A 20,310-nucleotide genomic window follows, 5' to 3' on the forward strand; every position below is an offset into this window, starting at 1 on the left:
GATTAGGGACATGTGTCATGGAACAGGAGGATTAAAGTGATTAGGGACATGTGCCTGGGAACAGGAGGATTAAAAGGATTAGGGACATGTGTCATGGAACAGGTGGATTAAAGTGATTAGGGACATGTGCCTGGGAACAGGAGGATTAAAAGGATTAGGGACATGTGTCATGGAACAGGAGGATTAAAGTGATTAGGGACATGCGTCTGGGAACATGAGGATTAAAGGGATTAGGGACATGTGTCTGGGAACAGGAGGATTACAGGGATTAGGGACATGTGTCTGGGAACAGGAGGATTACAGGGATTAGGGACATATCTCTGGGAATAGGAGAATTTAAGGGATTAGGGACATATCTCTGGGAATAGGAGAATTAAAGGGATTAAGGACATTTGTCTTGGAACAGAAGAATAAACAAGATTAGGGTTATGTGTCAACAAATATTTCAGCATTTCACATTATTACCCTTGGCTTGATCGGGACCTTAAAGCATTGCAGATTCATCCACTCAAGTTGATTATGTAATGAACTTATGTTGATGTTTACTTTGATATGATTCATGGTGTTTAGCCAGTGGGTGTAAATATAGGTTGGAGATTTAGGTAAAGAACATCTATAGAACTCTGTTTGCAAAATCTGATTTCAGGCAATTTTATTGATTTATCTAGATTTGTAGAAAACATTAGAATTACTGCACTACTGTACAGTAGAGATATATTACTGTGACAGTAGAAATATATTAATGTAACAATAGAGATATATTACTGTAAGAGTAGAGATATATTACTGTAACAGTAGAGATATATTACTGTAACAGTAGAGATATATTACTGTAACAGTAGAGATATATTACTGTAACTGTAGAGATATATTACTGTAACAGTAGAGATATATTACTGTAACAGTAGAGATATATTACTGTAACAGTAGAGATATATTACTGTAACAGTAGAGATATATTACTGTAACAGTAGAGATATATTACTGTAACAGTAGAGATATATTACTGTAACAGTAGAGATATATTACTGTAACAGTAGAGATATATTACTGTAACTGAAGAATATATTACTGTAACAGTAGAGATATATTACTATAACAGAAGAATATATTACTGTAACAGTAGAGATATATTACTGTAAAAGTAGAAATATATTAATGTAACAGTAGAGATATATTACTATAACTGAAGAATTTATTACTGTAACAGTAGAGAAATATTACTGTAACTGAAGAATACATTACTGTAACAGTAGAGATATATTACTGTAACAGTAGAGATATATTACTATAACAGAAGAATTTATTACTGTAACAGTAGAGATATATTACTGTAACTTAAGAATACATTACTGTAACAGTAGAGATATATTACTGTGACAGTAGAGATATATTACTGTAACAGAAGAATATATTACTGTAACAGTAGAGATATATTACTATAACAGAAGAATATATTACTGTAACAGTAGAGATATATTACTGTAACTTAAGAATACATTACTGTAACAGTAGAGATATATTACTGTAACAGAAGAATATATTACTGTAACAGTAGAGATATATTACTGTAACTGAAGAATACATTACTGTTACAGTAGAGATATATTACTATAACAGAAGAATACATTACTGTAACAGTAGAGATATATTACTATAACAGAAGAATTTATTACTGTAACAGTAGAGATATATTACTGTAACGTAAGAATACATTACTGTAACAGTAGAGATATATTACTGTAACTGAAGAGTATATTACTGCAACAGTAGAGATATATTACTGTAACAGTAGAGAAATATTACTGTAACTGAAGAATACATTACTGTAAAAGTAGAGATATATTACTGTAACTGAAGAATACATTACTGTAACAGTAGAGATATATTACTGTAACTGAAGAATACATTACTGTAAAAGTAGAGATATATTACTGTAACTGAAGAATACATTACTGTAAAAGTAGAGATATATTACTGTAACAGTAGAGATATATTACTGTGACAGTAGAGATATATTACTGTAACTGAAGAATTTATTATTGTAACAGTAGAGAAATATTACTGTAACTGAAGAATACATTACTGTAACAGTAGAGATATATTACTGTAACTGAAGAATAAATTACTGTTACAGTAGAGATATATTACTGTAACAGAAGAATTTATTACTGTAACAGTAGAGAAATATTACTGTAACTGAAGAATACATTACTGTAACAGTAGAGAAATATTACTATAACAGTAGAGATATATTACTGTAACTGAAGAATATATTACTGTAACAGTAGAGATATATTCCTGTAACAGTAGAGATATATTACTATAACAGTAGAGATATATTACTAAAACAGAAGCATACATTACTGTAACAGTAGAGATACATTACTATAACAGAAGAATACATTACTGTAACGGTAGAGATATATTACTGTAACTTAAGAATACATTACTGTAACAGAAGAGAAATATTACTATAACAGTAGTGATATATTACTGTAACTGAAGAATTTATTATTGTAACAGTAGAGAAATATTACTGCAACTGAAGAATACATTACTGTAACAGTAGAGATATATTACTGTAACAGAAGAATTCATTACTGTAACAGTAGAAATATATTACTGTAACAGTAGAGATATATTACTATAACAGAAGAATACATTACTGTTACAGTAGAGATCTATTACTATAACAGAAGAATTTATTACTGTAACAGTAGAGATATATTACTGTAACTGAAGAATATATATAACTGTAACAATAGAGATATATTACTGTAACAGTAGAGATTCAAATCTGACTGTCTAATTATAGAGATCCGATTTTAACCCCTGTATATAAAAATGTCTATTTATAGAGTTCCAATTATAACCTGACTGGCTGTTTATAGAGATCCAATTTCAACCCCTGTAAATAGTTTTGACCCCATTATATAAATATGAAATATTTATGTCAGACAACCTATTTATTGTGATTAAGTTTGAACCCCTGCTAAGACTTTATTTACAGGGATCCAGTTTTGCCCCCTGATATGGGTTGTCACCTGTTTATATTTCGATAAAGAATATTGGACCAATGACGATATAATACTTTGATTGATGATGTAAATTTAATGATTTTATCTGCATGAAAAAAATAAAATTGTGTTGATTTTATACGAAAATAACTGGTGGATTGATTAATCTCTTGTTTAATGCTTGGCTTTAAATTCATGAATATCTGATGAGGACTTCCTCTAGGGAAATCAAAATACACTGAAGTCGGAGAAGGAGTAGCTTATGCAAATGGGTAGACCTACATGAAATAGTTGAACATTTACAGGCATGGTATGTAACTATGGATAATTGCAAAAAAGATTTACAGAAGAACCTTAACCTGAAATGGTCCTTTCATTTCAGAATAAGGTTGGAAAATTCTAAATCTAAACATATATGTATGGGTTTAAAATAAGGATTACCCAAATGTACTCTATATAGAACAGCAATGTTGACTGTAATTGCATGGCCTGTATGAAAAATTTCAAGAGGATTTTGGGTGGAAAATATTTAAGAAAACCCCGTCTAATATATTCCACTATATATATTGGTAAGAGAAGCACTACCAGTTTTGAGGAGATAATTGCAGATAGGGGATTGGTGTTAAGCTGAAAAAGGGAAACATATTTAAGTTGGCTGAAGCAGAATCTGTGAATTAGCAGTATTTCTTACCTTGACTCGGAAATCTTGCCCATATAGTTTTTATGATGAAAACAAAACTGAATTAGATAACCAGGAATGCTTTTGAATTGAATTAAAACAATTATTAGGGGGGAAAAAATCCAGAATCAAAGAGTGCTATTCAGTTGTACATTGTACATATTGAGATTATTTGTAAAACAGATTCATAAAAGCCTACCTTTTTGTTTACACCATTTTAATCCTTTTTGTCACACGTGGTGTATCCCTAACGTAGACATATTTGAACGGTATACCAAATGACACAAACCACTGGTAAAAAGCTGGAGTTGTGATGTGATTTCCCGCGTGTAGAGTTAGTCGCCCTGTCTCCGAGCCTGTGGTGACAGGGATGGGAGACCCGTAAAGAAGACAGCTGCACAGATGTGTTGTATGTGTAACATATGCCGCTATAAGCCTCCAGTCCAGTGCTAACTGGCCCTACCATATGTCACTGGTGTAGACCAGTAGTACACTTCTCAAATCTCAGCCTCCCAGGGTCATTTGATCCCTCATTAGTGTGCTGTGACACCCAGTAATACCCATAGAAATGCCACCATACCTAATGCCATTTAGCATAGAGAACAAATTACTGGAAACACTTCGTCATTACGGATGAAATTTGTTCATAGTGAAAGCTATCTGTGCATAATTTTATCAATGTATCGGTGATAAATAACAATTCCTAATACATCGGCACATTACTAGTGCATTCTGTTGGCTGTAACGCACCACTCGGAGTATCCCGGGCTCCACCTATTGATATTAATATACTAGCTCCCAACACCGTTAAGATTGATCTGATCATGATACTTGGTTTGTGTCAATGATAGAGACATAACTCATGCTATCCTCAAATAACTTAGCATCCAAGATCCCTTTGCTGATACAAAAATATGGTAAAACACTGATCCACAAAATTCCAGTATGACTGGCTATAGTAATGTGTGCAGATCCCTGTGGCCAATCGTGGTATCCTTTGGCCTATCAGGACCTAGCTGTTGTGGATGTATGACAGCACAGATATAGTTGAAGTATGCCTTCTATCACTGTTCCCATCACCTGCTGCTTGTATTATAGAGTCTATTTCTGTAAAGTCTATTTGAGCTTTCACATGAAACTACTATCACTGCAGATTGAACCTCTTTGGTCAGATAGGTGTATGTGGGGAGGTTTGAGGTGGACAAGACATCTATTTTCTACTTTACAACAGGTATCAGTACAGGACAGGTCACCTGGCCCTTTTATGTGTGGGTTGATGGCCAAACACTTTTTATGTTGGTGTCAGAGGAAACATCCGGTCATCAGTCTGGTATAGGAAGGAAGCTTATATATCTCTTGTTGGGTCTGCTTTATTACTCTCCAGGCACAGTATATATATGGTATAGACCTAATCAACCTGAGGCCCAGATCAGCACAGGAAATCACCTGTGTCATCCGTGATACACAGTCCAATGGTGTCTTCATAATCACTGTGTAAAACTAATCTAATAATGTGTTTGCTTATATCAATATTTATATATTCTAATTTAATTTATTTTTTTATTAAATTTCCTTTTATATATAAAAAGAGCCCCTGATTCTTTTGTATAGAGATACAGTAAATAAACAAATATGTGATTTAATGGTAAATATTTAATAGGATCAAGTGGTAAACAATAAAATGATTAAGTGATAAAAATTTAATATGATTATGAGGTATGTTTTTGGCAGGATAAAATGGTAAAATTTCATAATATGAAATGGTAAACATTTTATTTGGTTAGATGGAAAATATCTAATATGATTAATTGTTTAACATACAGGTTGGTTGAAATTTAAGTTCACTGTTTCACAAAGGTCATAGAAAATAAGGTAATCATTAATCATTAATGCGCAGGCCCAATAGACTACTTGTCTGATTTCTGAGCAAAACAGCTTATCTGTGTTCTCTGCTTTCTCACATTATGTTACCGTTCAAATACTTCATCAAAATTAAAATATAATTTTACACAATCTCTTTTGGATAAAGAGCTTTGGAATGCTTGCCGTAGAGTCATTTATATATCCAGGAAAACATTATGGTGAAGTCTGCAGTAATGTAATTGTGTGGAATTCTGTACAAGATCAATGACTATATCTGGAGCAATGTGTTTTAGCTGAGATTGCCATTGTTGCAACCATTTTATGCATATTTGTTTTGAAGAAGTGACACTTTATTTCTCCTCCTTATCTGATGGCCTTTCCACACGTGATCGTTACAGGCATATATTGTATGGTTAAAGTGTTATCCTTCAGGGGGAGTCAATTTGTTCATTGATGATTTCTGAAATATCATCAAGGATATATATTTTTTTTTATAAAAAATAGATTTAGCTCTGCTTCTGCTACCACAGTCATTGCTGATGATAAATCACTTTTATCCATATTGAGCTTTATTCATTCATCATAGACTGCTTTTTTGACAAGGGCGATAACTTGATCAACTTTCTAACACTTGTCTACACACACAATTTCCCATCAAACCATAATAGAATGTATATACATTTGTATGTATAATTTACATGTTTACAACATCCGTTATTTTGACTAATAGGAACATTATATACATACTGTAGAAGATACATGTCCCCAGGGCTTAGTCATGTCTTTAAGTGCCTTCTGTAGCCAGGTAAAATATTGATGATTTTATTCTTCACCAAGTGTCCACCCTGTGCTCAGACATTGGACAGGACTTGCCATTGATTCGGACTTATGATGGATTGGTAAAGTTACAAAGGGTTGATGTCCACGATACAGAGCTAATGATGGCCGAGGACAATCTGAGTTGATTTTCTATAGCCCGGTCAAAGTAAATGAGAAAGAGTTGTATCCTCATCATTGCTCACTCGAGCTCTATATGGATACTGTCTAGTCAGACAGCACAAGACTTGTACAAATTATCCATCAGAGGAGTCCATACATATCTAAATAAATAGGAGTTTCTTCCGGTGTAATTCATATTCTGAAAGAAAGATATATTGTGGTTTGGTATATCAAGGGAATTACGTAAGTGTATGTAACAGTTAAAAAGAATATGGGTTGTTATGCTGGTAACTATGGTAGCCATGGTTGCTAAGCTTATTGTTCCAGTGATCATGAGTCTACATCGATACATGAGTAAAATGTGGTCTATGGCGGGTATGGAACAGCTATAAGAATTATTTAAAAACAAAAAAACACCAAGCTTCTCTATGGACATACAGGACAATATAGTGGTATATATGGCAAAGGCTGGTGGTTAGTCGCCATGCCGATGGTCATGATAGACACATATGGACTCGTAGACTTGTTACTCTGTTTCTAACACACACAGAAATTGAGTTAGATAGCCAATCAGTGTTTCAGGAGAAGCCGTCAAGAAAATGCAATTTTGGACAGAATCCTGAAAGTGCATAGTAAATAGGATTAATTATAAGCCTTATAGATTTTGTGATGTGTGAGATGGGATGTACACCACAAAGAAGGAGAAAAATGGACCGACTGATGGATTAATAATATACCAGCAAAATGTACAAATGATAAACAACTGAAACATATTTGTGTGTTCTGCAATTTGTAATCAACATGAAATATCACGTTAATAATTAGATTTATTATGTAGAAGTAACAAGAAGAATGATCCTAGTTGTACATTTCTTCACATCAAGGTCTGTCATACATGATATATACATTTCTTCACATCTAGGTCTGTCATACATGACATATACATTTTAAGTGAAAGTAAAATATAAACACGAGATTGACAATTTTATGGGTATGAGCTTTTGTGAATTACTACCAATGTTATATATTATTATAACTTCAGTAAGCTTTGTTTTTATCAAGATTCTGAACAAATTCAATTCAAAGCAAGATATAAGCTGTCCCCCACTGCAATTTTTATACCATGATTCTGGTGATGCCTTCTTATAAACCAGCATGGTAACTATTGAACCGCTAAATCGATTTTGTTTCAATTTTGAAAACAGTCTACATTTATGACTCGGATGCACATTTAGAAATATTGTTCTAGGCAAAACCTTGTGGGAAGCTGTGCTTAAAATGTCAAACTTGTCAATTCAGATTTTGATTTGATATCGTCAGATATGAGATAAACTATATCCTAGCACAGCTGATTTGATAACGGTCCTAACAGAAACGTAGACATGCTAATGTACTTGATCTCATAATGCTGAATTGGGTGCTATTCATAAGGCTGTGTCACTGAAAGCCACACCAACATCCTGCTTTCTCAGAATTAAAAAAGTGAAACAATGAGACCAAAACAAAAGTTAGTATCTTTTTACAAAATTAACTATACTGAAGAGAAAGTTTTAAAGTACCATTTTACCAGATTTTCATCTCGCCAGTATTTATATGTTTTTCTTTTTAGGTGAAGGTTACATAAATCAACCAATAAAAATATCAGAAATGTGATTATCAGCTTAATTATGATTATGCTTTAATGGATTTTACATTGATGGAATGAATAAGAGAATTTAAAAACAATCAGGAAAAATAAAGAGATACGGATGAGAGAAATACAATGGAAACAAATGGAACAATACATGCAAGAATTGTGTTGTATATATACATGGTAATTATAAGAGCTATAAATTATAATTTAAGTGCTATGGATTGTAAGTGCTATGGATTATTAGTGCTAGCTATGGGTTATTATTGCATTGAATTCTGCATATGGTGGATGCTGAAAATGATTTCAATTTTATGCCAATGTACATGTACTTCATTTAATTTTCAGTCATCTTATTGTGAAATTTAAAATAGATGCTTCAAATACATCGTAGCTGTTCATGATCACTTGGTTTGAGATGTCAACAGTGGTATATGATGGCATGAATTTACGGTGTCACCGTAAAGAAACATGATGTGTGTTGTTCCCCTGCCTCCTATAGTGTATACGGCGTTCTCTGTGGAAATCCCATTTTACTGTAAAACACCATATAATTGTATTTCGGTCTATTTATGGGGTGTTGACGTATATTGCATCTATTCTTGGAAACCCGTTTTTTTTAACAATGATGATTTCTCCCCTGAGTATAAAGTTGTGAGATTAGACCAATGAATGAAAATCAAATATAGATGTATGATGTAAGTACATCTAGACTTATATCCTATTTTCTGTTTACTATAACAGGAACGCGTATCTATCTTCTTGTTTAATGTGTACTACATGGCAGCCTATAGCTAGATACCAGCTCTGTCCAGGACCAGGAGATCAGTCTTAATAATTACTGTCGGTAGATTACAGCCATGTCCTATTAAAAAACACAGATTACAGCATTGTCCCCATATAAACCTGTAAATATCACTAGTTATAGATGTAGCTCTCATACCTTGAAATAAGCTTAATATTATGATGGGTTTTTTGAAGTGTTCATTATTCATTATCAAAAAATAAGAAAAAATACTTTAACACATTGGAAATAAACGAGATGAAATTTAACTAAAAGACAGAAACAGATTTTTTTGGTTCAGTCCATGCCAGTGTGGTGTTTAAATGAAATGCTAGATAGAATCATTAAAAAAAAGACAATTGCAGTTCTATAATTGCTATAAACTTAGTAAATTCAAAGAGAATATTTGACCATTCTGATTTCAGTGACTGACCAGTATAGTATTAGTTGACCAGTCTGGGTGTATACACTGACCAATCTCTGAACTATATAGCTAATTTGTTGTCTGTAATTTCTAGCCTTCATTTTCAATGGTCAATCGTTACGCATTGCCGAGTGTGTTTGGTGAGAGTAAGTGTTGAAGAGTGTAGATTCAAGCTATACTTATATCAGGTCTGGTTGTTTTAAGTGAGAAATGTCAAATGTGCACACTTTTGGTGGACTGGAGACAGAAATTGATGGCTTTCCTTCCATTGATTTACTTAGTTAGCAGCTCTGTCACAAACTAATTGCAATTAAATCAAAGACTGTTTTGTGATGGAAGGTTTCGGTAGGAGAAAAGCAAACCTAGCTTCATTTAATTGTTAATGCTATTTGCAATTTGGTAGACCAATATACATGACAAAACTCAACTATCTGTAAGAAATGAATTCATTGGGTGTCAGTGCTCTGGTACCTAAGTAAGAGAAGATTTGATTGGATTATGTCCCTGTCTTGTAGGTTTCAATGTACTAAGATAAACTGAACAATTTTATCATTTACAATAGTCGTTCCGGTCAACCGACTTTCAAAGCAGATATTGTATGTGATATCACAACAGAACAGCATTATAACCACATGTCTGATGCTTAAGTTGACCAATCATTATGGATCGGTATTAAAGCTTGGAATACAGATGTCTCCAAATTCCAGGCACTGAGGGATCCCTTTCACTTAGGTTCTCCGCACCCCCAATATATGTCTTGACAAAATCGAAGACATGCAGTTAGCCATTTGATTGCCTTCAGGTGGAAAAACCGTACCAATTGCTAGGCTGTTAATACCTGGCCTTGGAAGATTACTGAGGAGCGACGTCCACCAATTTCACTGTTACAATATATGGTGTGCAATTCTTTCATGTGAATCAAAGAATTGAACTATTCTAATTATAGCATCAATAAGGTGGGGTGTATAGACCCTTTAGTTTTGTGACAACATATTCCAGAGAGCTAGTGTAAGTTGATATTTTATCTCAGATTTTAATCACTTGACTATAATATGCCAATTTCCAATAAACTGGACTAGAAATTAATTGCTAACAATGATTATAAAAATGAAAATGAAACAATTTAAAATACACACATTTTATCATAACATTAACTAAGGGATGGTGCTTTTAGGGGCAGAGTATTCCTTACTGTTGAACAGAGGGGAGCCACACACAGACAGATTTATTAAAAAACAGAACAAGATTAAAGCAATCTGACAAATAGTTATTTAATAACAGATACCACAAGATTTTAAGATACCTTTTCCCTCCTAGACCTGTAGGTTTTCAATAGAAACACTGACCTTGGCCATAACCCAAGGTCTTTCTAATGACCCTTAACATAAAAGGAATATCATTCTTGAAAAATAGATTAAAAAAAACCACAACATCAGTATAAAAGCAATTTCAGACAAACAGTATTGTTCAATAATGGATTTAATAAGATTTAAAGATACTTTTTCTTAAATCTACACTAGATGTTTAGGAGAAACAAAAGCCTGCAAGTATAAAAAATATCTCACAAAGACATAATTGTAATAAAATCTCTAAAAATATAAATATTGTATGATGTCACTATAATTCAGTTCCCCGTACAGAGTTGCCAGGGACTTATTGGTTTTTCCAGATTTTACCATTCTGACACTGTTAACTTATGCAAATTCAGGCAGACATTGGATTTTTTTTTAAATTCTTGGATTCAAGATAGCTGCTATAAGCTCTGATTTGTCGAAACATTTACTACTACATGATATCGTACAACTTCAATTTTGTGCATGCAGCTGATGGCACCCCACATCTTTTGTAATCGCAGGAGTCGTTTACTGGATGATATAAAAGTTGATGTTACAATAAGTAAGAATGGTTGGTGAATAGTCTCCAACAGTGAGCAGGGGTGGTTTGGAGGACAAACTGTCTCTGTTATTGTTTGTAAAGTTTCCACAGGGATTTAATGTGACAAAACTACACAGATCGAGGCTATTAATCTTTCTGCAACGAATCTAAAAATTACCAGTTATATCACTTACAACTCCTGAAAATAGAAAAGGAAGTGAAATTATTTTAGCACATGAATTATTTGTATTATGTGATGAAAAATTGCTTTGATACCCAATGATGGCATGTTGTAATGTGTCTAAGGATTCCTGATATTAGGACAGCGTCTCTGAGACTGGTGATTACTGAATACACAGATACACGGGACCTCCATTAACTGGAGGAATCATACAAGATGTGGACATTACTACACTCCTAAGGAAGTAGCCCGATACCAGACAAATGACTACCCTGGTGTCTTGTAGAACTGAAAACTCCAAAGTGTTTAGGATGTTAAAGATAGAGCATTGTTATTGTTGATTAGACAGTAGTGTGTATTCCCGAGGAATTGAGTGATTGTTACAAGTTCTCGTCTATCTTAACAGTTTCTTTCTTCTTTTATCATTTCATCTCTCTGTATTGTTTCCTTATAATCATGTCGATCCCTTAGTGAGAAAGGCATCTTAGTTTTCCTGAACACTATCTTTGCAATTGATTGACAGACAGAAAATCATTCAGATAATTACTAATTTAGTTTGTTGGGATGGGGAAATTTGGAAACCATTCAATTAGAAATTGAATACGCTCTAAGTGATTAATTGAAAAGATCCTTAAAAGTGTAAAGTTTGATTTAAAGATGTACTAAACAATACCAGTAAACAATTGTTCCATTTATAATTTGTTTGGTAAAAGATAAATGGTTAATTATTATGAAATCAAAGATTTTAGCTTCTTTTGATAATTATTGGAACAAAGATATGTCAACGGTGCTATATGTACTGTAGTTTGAGGTTTTAGATGTTTCAGTACACCTCTCTGTCCTTATCCCTGAACCAGTTTCCAGCCGCTAGTATACCCTTTTATCATATGAATACCGTGTTATGCAGTGTCATAAAGCCATCACATAAATTATGTTTATATAACATATTCATATTCACTCTGGAAATGGTGTCACACTTGAATAGGAACAATCAATGTGACGTAACGTCATTGTGAAACTGACACAATTTTCATTGTTTCGGAGGCGGCCAAGTGCAAAATATTCATTTCTGATCACAATTATACAGTTTTCTTTGTATTATATGATAAAAAGAATCTGTCATTCGTTTCCCTTCATATTAGATTTATGATACTCGTTTTGGATTTTTCATATTTGCTGGCCAGTTGCTCGAAAACAGGAAAAATCTGAAACTTGTATCATCAATATAATATGAAGGGAAAACTTATGACAGATCCTCTATATCTACAGCCACATAATTGTACTGACTTTGGAAAGTTAATGGAGAAAATTTTCCATGATGATGAGGATTGATGGATGTCTGCTGCTATCACTCCTGACAAGACAATTTAGCAATTAGACTGGTCTGGTACCAGATCTACATCATTACCTGTAGCAGAGTACATTACCAGAGAGATGACCAGTGGAGTATGTAACCAGAGAGATGACCAGTAGAGTACGTTACCAGGGAGATGACCAGTAGAGTATGTAACCAGAGAGATGACCAGTAGAGTACATTACCAGAGAGATGACCAGTAGAGTACGTTACCAGAGAGATGACCAGTGGAGTATGTAACCAGAGAGATGACCAGTAGAGTACGTTACCAGAGAAATGACCAGTAGAGAACATTACCAGAGAGATGACCAGTAGAGTACGTTACCAGGGAGATGACCAGTAGAGTACATTACCAGAGAGATGACCAGTAGAGTACGCTACCAGAGAAATGACCAGTAGAGTACATAACCAGGGAGATGATCAGTAGAGTATGTAACCAGAGAGATGACCAGTAGAGTACGTTACCAGAGAAATGACCAGTAGAGAACATTACCAGAGAGATGACCAGTAGAGTACATTACCAGGGAGATGACCAGTAGAGTATGTTACCAGGGAGATGACCAGTAGAGTACGTTACCAGAGAAATGACCAGTAGAGTACGTTACCAGGGAGATGACCAGTAGAGTATGTTACCAGGGAGATGACCAGTAGAGTATGTTACCAGAGAGATGACCAGTAGAGTATGTTACCAGAGAGATGACCAGTAGAGTACGTTACCAGGGAGATGACCAGTAGAGTATATGTTACCAGAGAGATGACCATCTCTCCTTCCCTGTTTCATTACACAGAACATTTTCTGGGGTTGTGCACTTTCAATGTTGAAAGAACATTTTGTTCTCTTATAATCAATTTTTTCACCATGATATTTCAGTTTTTTTGACTTAAGAAGGCTGAACATGTTATCTCTAAAGTCTAGAATGTTGAACAAGGTCTTAGAGACTCTCTTTCCCCTTCAGTGTAGTACACTGAACAAGATTTCCTGTAGTCTTAAGAAAGCTGAACAAGGGATTCAGAGACTGCCTTCCAGTAGCCTAGATTGTTGAACAAGGTTTTAAAGACTCCCATCCCTCTATAGTGTAGTATACTGAACAAGGTTTCCTGTAGACTTAAGAAGACTGAACAAATGTTTAGAGCATGCTATCCTTAAATACTAGATTCTTGAATAAGGTCTTAGAGACTCTCTTTCCCCTTCAGTGTAGTACACTGAACAAGATTTCCTGTAGTCTTAAGAAGACTGAACAAATGTTTAGAGCATGCTATCCTCAAATACTAGATTCTTGAATAAGGTCTTAGAGACTCTTTCTTCTACAGTGTAGTTCACTGAAGAAGATTTTCTGTAGTCTTAAGAAAGCTGGACAAGAGTTTAGAGCCTGCTTTCCCTAAAGTCCAGATTCTTGAACAAGGTCTTAAAGACTCTCTTCCCTCTATAGTTTAATTTAATGAACAACATTTCATGTGGTCTTAAGAAAGCTGAACAAGGATTAGAGACTGCCTTTCTGGTAGTCTAGATTCCTGAAAAAGGTTTTAGAGACTATCATTCCCCTATAGTCTAGTATACTGAACAATGTTTTAGAGACTCAATCATTCCCCTATAGTCTAGTATACTGAACAAGGTTTTAGAGACTATCATTCCCCTATAGTCTACTATACTGAACAAGGTTTTAGAGACTATCGTTCCCCTATAGTCTAGTATACTGAACAAGGTTTTAGAGACTATCATTCCCCTATAGTCTAGTATACTGAACAATGTTTTAGAGACTCAATCATTCCCCTATAGTCTAGTATACTGAACAAGGTTTTAGAGACTATCATTCCCCTATAGTCTAGTATACTGAACAAGGTTTAAGAGACTATCATTCCCCTATAGTCTAGTATACTGTACAAGGTTTTAGAGACTATCATTCCCCTATAGTCTAGTATACTGAACAAGGTTTTAGAGACTATCGTTCCCCTATAGTCTAGTATACTGAACAAGGTTTAAGAGACTATCATTCCCCTATAGTCTAGTATACTGAACAAGGTTTTAGAGGCTATCATTCCCCTATAGTCTAGTATACTGAACAAGGTTTAAGAGACTATAATTTCCCTATAGTCTAGTATAGTCTGAACAAGGTTTTAGAGACTTGGTCCTTCCCATTACTCCTTAAATGACCTAAGCTGTTGATAGGATGTTAATTTTATACAACCAACCAACTTCCCATTCCCATTTCCCCCAATAAGAAGATCAGGTTTCTGAAAAAAGGCCGGAGAGAGCAGACTGGAGAGTTGTAATAGATAAACATCAATTGTTACATTTCTGTTGCAGTAATATCAATATTTCTATTATTTCTAGTAATATCTACATGTCTCTTTCAATAAATGTATGGGTTTTTTTTTCAATCAGTGTACAAGTATATTTCTTCTTGTTGCCCTGATTATACATCAGTGTAGTTTCACAGGTTAATTATAAGGTCTTCATTTTTCCATACCTTCTAATTAGTTGAAACGACAAAATGACTTTTTGTTGAATCAAAATTATGCAATTAACATATGCCCTTAAAAGCCCTCTTTTAATCAGATGTTGAAGTTCCTTAGCCATGTTTTCAATAAAGCTAACTGATTGTTCAGTGCAATATTGACCCATCTGAAATGTCATTGTCACCATGGTATCAGGCTTGTTATTAAAATGTAAATTTGCATGAGAAGAACCTGAATCTTAGAACACATGATGCATTTTCTCAATAAAACTTCAAGATTTGGAAATGTTTTTCTTGTATTGATTAATTAAAACTTGTAAAGTGCTCAAATGCAAATGGAGCCGAGACCTTTGATTTTGAAACCCTTGTTTTGTGAATATATTGGCACATTCAAAGTGAACAAAATTTGATGACAAAAGCCGTAATTTGAGGTCTTGGATTCAGGCACCTTTTTGATATAGTTGCTTGTTGTAGAGCGGTACATGATACCTGTTTCCTTCTTGTTAGTTTTTCTCGTTACAATTCGTAGCCGAGGTAATTGCCGTCCACAGTGGACTGAGATGCCTAAAGCATAACCAATTATATTAATTGACACGCTATGATTCCACTGGTCCACACGTCTCAGCTTTAGGTCTGCAGTCTGTTGTGATACTTGGTGAACTCTTTACCAGTGCTAGGACCTAGATTGACTTGTCTGATCCTTGTCACTGATTCTATTGGAAGCACAGACGTACTGACAACTTGTTCTACATGGGCTCTCAGCAGTTTATTGGTTTGATTTTTACGATGCATTAGATAGGTAAAGTTATCAAAGCCACGATAAGTAGGAAAACTCCATGTGTTTTATGGAAAAGAAGTTTAAAAACATAACTCAGTTTTGCTCACCTTGCATGAAGTACTTGTGAGCTTATGGCATGGTGTGTTGCCCATTGTCCGGCGCCTGGCATCTGTCAACTTTTTCTTTGAACAACTTATTAAGAACTGGAGGACCTAGGGTCATGAATTATGGCCAGTAGGTACCTGGCATTGAGTACTATATAGTTTCCTCAAATAAATAACCTTGACCTACTTTCAAAGCCTCACATAGACAGGCTGTGCTCAAACCCAAAACTGACTCACTCCATACTCAAATTCTGACAGACCGGCTATAAAGTACTCAAAATCTCACATGGACCCACATTACTTAAAACCCCACAAAAATTGGACTCATTGTACTCAAAATCTGACAGACCTATATTGTACTCAAAACCTAACGAAGACTTAAACTGTGCTCAGAATCTCATTCTCAAAAGTTCACATGAACTAACTGGACATAAAAACCCACACAAACCTACTGCTCTAAAACTAGAAATGAACCCACATTACTCAAACCTTACTTGGACCCTCTGTACTCAAAAACCTCAAAAACCTCAAATGGACCCAATGACTCAGAATCTCAAATGGACCCAATGACTCAAAATCCCAAATGGACCCAATGACTCAGAATCTCAAATGGACCCAATGACTCAAAATCTCAAATGGACCCAATGACTCAAAATCTCAAATGGTGACTTGCTTGCATTCTGTACATCTTGTACATTTAGTTGGATTGAACCATGTCTGGTAACTGATCAGGTTGGTGTGTGCTGTATGTATTATCAGTTGTTATTGTAGTAACTGTCAGGATTGTCAGGAAGATTGTTTATAGATGTTCTGTTTATTTTTGCTCTGTGTTTTTAAGAGCGATGCGACTGATTTGCCTTAATCCTTCTCTGATGAACTTTTTGTTTATTTTATACCAAGTCCAGGGTGAGTAAGTGTGCCTATTTTAAGCCAGACAGTTGGTGTTTTAATCAGCAGAGCAGACATGGTATGTAGATCATACAGGTGATATACAGTACATCACAGTGGGGGCTGTCTATTACATGGTTCTAGTGGTCAAGAGTGCCACCAAAGATTTGGCCATGTTGTTCCTGTCAATGTCCATCACGTCCTACATTGCTTTGGCTTCTCAGACATGGCTGGCTGTTTAGACTGAAATGTCAGAGATAAGACTTATTATAAAGGATAAACTTTGTTAAACCAGGTAATAGAGATCAGACTTATTATACAGGTTAGACTTAGTTAAACCAGGTAATAGAGATCAGACTTATTATACAGGGTACACTTAGTTAAACCAGGTAATAGAGTCAAACTTATTATACAGGGTACACTAAGTTAAACCAGGATATAAAGTCAGACTTATTATACAGGTTACACTAAGCTAAACCAGGTAATAGAGTCAGACTTATTATACAGGGTACACTTAGTTAAACCAGGTAATAGAGATCAGACTTATTATACAGGTTACACTAAGTTAAACCAGGTAATAGAGTCAGACTTATTATACAGGGTACACTTAGTTAAACCAGGTAATAGAGAACAGACTTATTATACAGGTTACACTAAGTTAAACCAGGTAATAGAGTCAGACTTATTATACAGGTTACACTAAGTTAAACCAGGTAATAGAGTCAGACTTATTATACAGGGTACACTAAGTTAAACCAGGTAATAGAGAACAGACTTACTATACAGGTTACACTAAGTTAAACCAGGTAATAGAGTCAGACTTATTATACAGGTTACACTAAGTTAAACCAGGTAATACAGATCAGACTTATTATACAGGTTAAACTAAGTTAAACCAGGTAATACAGATCAGACTTATTATACAGGTTAAACTAAGTTAAACCAGGTGGTAATACAGATCAGACTTATTATACAGGTTACACTAAGTTAAACCAGGTAATAGAGTCAGACTTATTATACAGGTTACACTTAGTCAAACCAGGTAATAGAGTCAGACTTATTATACAGGGTACACTTAGTTAAACCAGGTAATAGATTCAGACTTATTATACAGGGTACACTTAGCTAAACCAGGTAATAGAGTCAGACTTATTATACAGGGTACACTTAGCTAAACCAGGTAATAGAGTCAGACTTATTATACAGGGTACACTTAGTTAAACCAGGTTATAGAGTCAGACTTATTATACAGGTTACACTAAGTTAAACCAGGTAATAGAGTCAGACTTATTATAAAGGATAAACTTCATTAAACCAGGTAATAGAGATCAGACTTATTATACAGGATACACTTAGTTAAATCAGGTAATACAGATCAGACCTATTATACAGGTTAGACTTAGTTAAATCAGGTAATAGAGATCAGACTTATTATAAAGGATAAACTTCATTAAATCAGGTAATAGAGATCAGACTTATTATACAGGGTACACTTAGTTAAACCAGGTAATAGAGTCAGACTTATTATACAGGTTAGACTTAGTTAAATCAGGTAATACAGATCAGACCTATTATACAGGATACACTCAGTTAAATCAGGTAATAGAGATCAGACTGATTATAAAGGATAAACTTCATTAAACCAGGTAATACAGATCAGACTTATTATTCAGATCAGACTTATTATACAGGTTAGACTTATTATACAGGTTAGACTTATTATAAAGGTTAGACTTAGTTAGACCAGTAAATAGAAATGCATGGAATTTATAAAACATAATTGGCAATTTTTTTTTTAATTTCACATTTCAGACTTTGTTTAATATGAAAAATGTGACGAACATTTCTGGGAGAGATGTGATTTTGTCCTTGGTAATATCAGTGGTGTATGACTAGTGTTTGCTATTTGTATTTGTTTTATAACTGGTTTTATTAGCCAGTTTCCTTTTATGTAATATATGTAGGTTTAGGTAATATCCTTTATTCACTAGGTTCATGTGTTTAAAGTCTAAAATGTTCAGAAAACTTTTCATTTAATAAAAATATCTCATTTTGTTAAGATAGTAAAGGATGTTTTGAGATGTGATTGACATAGCGCTTCCCTCTTTGATAGTTGTATGTCTTTGTGTGATAGCCAGGCTGTTATATCTAAATGTCTAATGTTCCGGAGTTTTGTTTATGACTATCTGAACCATGATTTTAGATTGTACAGATTCCCCCTTGCCAGGGTCACCACATATAAAGAGCTGGTCTAATTTGCTTACGTTTACTGCCACATTAAACAATATTGAGTTTATGTTTCGGTGATAGCCCCAATAAATACTGGCTGTCCACTGGTAGACTGATCTGTTGGACAGTAATCTTGGCTGAGTATTCCCCTCTGTCTGGAGCCACCCACCTAGCCACCAGCACTGGAACATATAGTATTGTTACTTATACAGTCAATACCTCAATCCTATGAATAACATTAATATAATCCTGAGGACAGAAATGTTTGTGTAGTGTAAGCATTCTTCTTTATAATATTCATGTAAATAAAGGACAAAAACATAAGAGGGGTTCATTTCATAGAAGTCAATTTTCTCTACACAGGAACTAGTATAGAATGGTTATATTATAAATTAATTAATGAAACTTGACATGCGTGAATAACGCTACCAGAGATTAAGAATCTGGGTAAATTTAGAGACATCTCTTATAATAAAACATCATGGGCCATCACATATTGTGACCTGTGACTGTTGACAGTGATGTGACTTTATATTGTTTATAACACAATGTGACCTGTTTTTTGACAGAGGTGTGACTTTATTTTGGGTGTTACACAATGTGACCTGTGTCTGTTGATAGTGATGTGACTTTATATTGGGTGTAACATAATGTGACCTGTGACTGTTGACAGTGATGTGACTTTATATTGGCTATTACACAATGTGACCTGTGTCTGTTGACAGTGATGTGACTTTATATTGGCCATTACATAATGTGAGCTGTGTCTGTTGACAGTGATGTGACTTTATATTGGCCATTACATAATGTGAGCTGTGTCTGTTGACAGTGATGTGACTTTATATTGGCTATTACACAATGTGGCCTGTGTCTGTTGACAGTGGTGTGACTTTATAGTGGCCATTACATAATGTGACCTGTGTCTGTTGACAGTGATGTGACTTTATATTGGCCATTACACAATGTGGCCTGTGTCTGTTGACAGTGGTGTGACTTTATAGTGTTATTACACAATGTGACCTGTGTCTGTTGACAGTGATGTGACTTTATATTGGCTATTACACAATGTGACCTGCGTCTGTTGACAGTGATGTGACTTTATAGTG

General features: G+C 34.5%; 2 protein-coding genes across 3 annotated transcripts in view; one reads left to right on the forward strand and one right to left on the reverse strand.

Moving 5' to 3' along the window:
- Window positions 1–4,653, reverse strand: part of LOC110456540 — an 18,158-nt gene extending 13,505 nt beyond the window's left edge. Inside the window, exon 1 of the mRNA XM_021507334.1 lies at window positions 3,899–4,653. The gene's annotated coding sequence lies outside the window, so the exon portion shown is untranslated. The remainder of the gene's footprint in view (window positions 1–3,898) is intronic.
- The window catches only part of LOC110456538 (arginine--tRNA ligase, cytoplasmic-like), a 146,954-nt gene that overhangs the window by 55,852 nt on the left and 70,792 nt on the right, over window positions 1–20,310 (forward strand). The gene's annotated exons all lie outside the window — the stretch shown is intronic.

Source organism: Mizuhopecten yessoensis, unplaced genomic scaffold (assembly GCF_002113885.1).
Source record: "Mizuhopecten yessoensis strain PY_sf001 unplaced genomic scaffold, ASM211388v2 scaffold8807, whole genome shotgun sequence".
Taxonomy (NCBI): Eukaryota; Metazoa; Mollusca; class Bivalvia; order Pectinida; family Pectinidae; genus Mizuhopecten; species Mizuhopecten yessoensis.